We start from the raw sequence: 2481 nt of genomic DNA on the forward strand, positions 1-2481 counted from the left end.
ACCGCCAGCTCACGCGAAGGACTGCCCCAATAACGTGGGCACACGGTCTCCGCCCTTTCGCGCTGCCCACGCCCAGCCAAGTCTGCCCCCATTAGCAGCCTGCCAAGGAGGTGGGTTCTAACCCAGTTCTCCACGAAGGAGAGCAACCCTTTCCCCACCTCTTTCTACCCCATCCTGGTACCTGAGGGCACCGGAGGTGGCCTGGGAAGATATCCTCCAGTGAGGCAGCTGGTGAGGCTTGTGTGCCCTTGTGGCAGTTCCATCCTGGGCCTATAATGAAGATGGCTTTTGAGTGTACAAAGGACAATAAATTATTACTTTGCGCTCAATAAATGCCAGGGCTCCAGGCAGCTGCATCAGCAGCAAACTGTGCTCACAGAAAAGCTTAATTATCCTGATATTATAGTTAAAAGCCAGTGGCACTCGTGTCCTGGGGAGACGTTCTTCACTCGGCAGGAGGCAACCTGGGCTGAGCTGTGGACATCTGAAAAGTAGCATCCTGGGTCTCAGGATAGCCCTGGATCTCCAGGACCCTGTCTTGGCCCCTCTGAACGACCAGAAGAGCCTCGATACAGTCAGTCAGCACAGACCTTTCATGTGCATCCCACCCAGGTTCTGGAACTGGTGAAGAAAATGGAACAGCCCAGGGATTGGAGGTGGACAGTGTTCCCTAGGGCTGTTTTAGATAAAGGCTTGAAGGAGCCCTAAGGGAGTAGCCAGGGAGGCTGTACATTCAAAGGCATGGAAAAAATAAGCTCCCAGGGCTCTGCTTGAGCTGAGGACCCGCACTGAGCTGTCTTCTCCTCAGCCTCACTGAGTCACTGGGCAACAAAGGGGGCATCACAGCTGTTTAGACCCAGAGGCTGCAGTTCAGACCAGCAGGTCCATGAATGGCTCACCGGAAGAGCTTCAGTGGACACAAAGGGACATGACCTGGGGCTGATCTTATTTCCGATAGAGGAAAAGGAGGGCTGAACTTGTGGCCCCCAAGGAGCAGGTCAACTTTATGTTTTCACATGAACTTGGCTTCTTCCCAGAGCTTCCAGACTCCAGTCATTGTCTGGTGCCCTTCTTGAACTCATCCTAGAGGCAAAAGGCAGAGTCTTTGGTCCTTATGACCCTGACAGTCTTCCAGCTCTGGTCAGATTCTCTCCAGATCCTCTTGTGGGCTCTAAGAATCCCAGACAGCAGGCAGGTGGCGTCTGGAATTAGCTGAGGGAGATGCTGGGAGAGGATTTCTGGACCATCGTTTGGAGAAGCCGAGGGGAAAAAAGAAGCCAGTAGCAGAAGGTTAGCAGGAAGGAGGAGGAGCTGATGAAAAGATCAGAGGTGAGGAGAAGCCAGAAAGAAGATGCAGGGAGGGTGCAAGAGTTGCCAATGGCGGAGGGGAAGCTGCACAGAAGCAGGAGGTTCTGTGACAGAGGGAAGGTCGGAGAAATATTAGCGAATGTCCTGAGAGTCCTCCTTTCCTCCTTGAAGGTGATCTTGAGCTCCTCCTGAATTCCCGAGTCCCTCAGGCCTAGGCGCGAGGAGGTGAGTCAGGACCCAGGACTGATCCTTGTATGCCAGATGATTCACAGGGATTCGGAGGCTGGTGGCAGGGTGGTCTGACTCTCCTGGCAGCTGGGCTCCTTGATGGGCTGGGCACTACCCACGGGAAGAGAGTGAGAATAGTCACCTAAGAGCTTGCCATGTCACCCTCTCCACTTCCTGCACTAGCCTGGACATTCAGGAGGGGTCTGATGGAGAATATAACACTCTGCCCTGGGCTCAGAGGATGGGTTTGCACTGCTCGTGATGCACCTAGGCTTGTCCGTTCCTTCTAAAGACAGTCAGAATGGCCTCCATGCGATGGGTTCCCAGTTGAGACGGAGCCTGGACCAAACTGGGAAGCAGTAGAGTTTCAGTCAATCATCTCTCATGACCCTCTAAGGGCCCATTCAGCCCAGCCCTCAGCATCACCCCAAAATGGAGGACAATAAAACCCCCAAGGGACATTCAGCTGAACACAGGGCTTGCAGGCTTTAACACACCCTGTTCATATCACGCTTGAAAGCAGCATCCTGGGGAATGCAAGCCTTCTCTCATTGGCCCCAGTTCTCCTATCCTCTGTGTCCCCCACCTGGCTCTTTGTCCCAGAGGACTCTGTCTGTATAATCACTTAATTGCCTGTCATCCCCACTAGTTGTTGACTCATGAAGGCAGAGGCTGTGTCTATCTTATCTACCCGCAACCTAGCCCAGTGGCTGGCAAGAGTAGATGCCCAATGGGGTCAGCAGGTGGTGTGGTGGTTAAGTGTGCTGGACTCCCACACGGCTGACTGCGGTTCAAGTCCTGTACCTAGCAGCTTGCTTTCTCACTTTCTCTTTCTTTCTCTCTATCCCTTTCTGGTCAAATTAAAATAAATAAATAAATAAAGTTTAAAAAGTAATTCTTTTTTTTTTTTTTTTTTTGGAGAGTTTTTCCCTGGAGGGGTGGTGC

The 2481-nt window shown here is 52.4% G+C and overlaps 1 long non-coding RNA gene across 1 annotated transcript in view; it reads right to left on the reverse strand.

Moving 5' to 3' along the window:
• Positions 1-1167: 1167 nt before the first annotated feature.
• The window catches only part of LOC102499317 (uncharacterized), a 7063-nt gene continuing 5749 nt past the window's right edge, over positions 1168-2481 (reverse strand). Inside the window, exon 3 of the long non-coding RNA XR_337011.1 lies at positions 1168-1647. This is a non-coding gene — a long non-coding RNA (uncharacterized LOC102499317). The remainder of the gene's footprint in view (positions 1648-2481) is intronic.

The sequence above is a fragment of the Tupaia chinensis genome, unplaced genomic scaffold, assembly GCF_000334495.1.
Source record: "Tupaia chinensis unplaced genomic scaffold, TupChi_1.0 Scaffold143921_1, whole genome shotgun sequence".
NCBI lineage: Eukaryota > Metazoa > Chordata > Mammalia > Scandentia > Tupaiidae > Tupaia > Tupaia belangeri.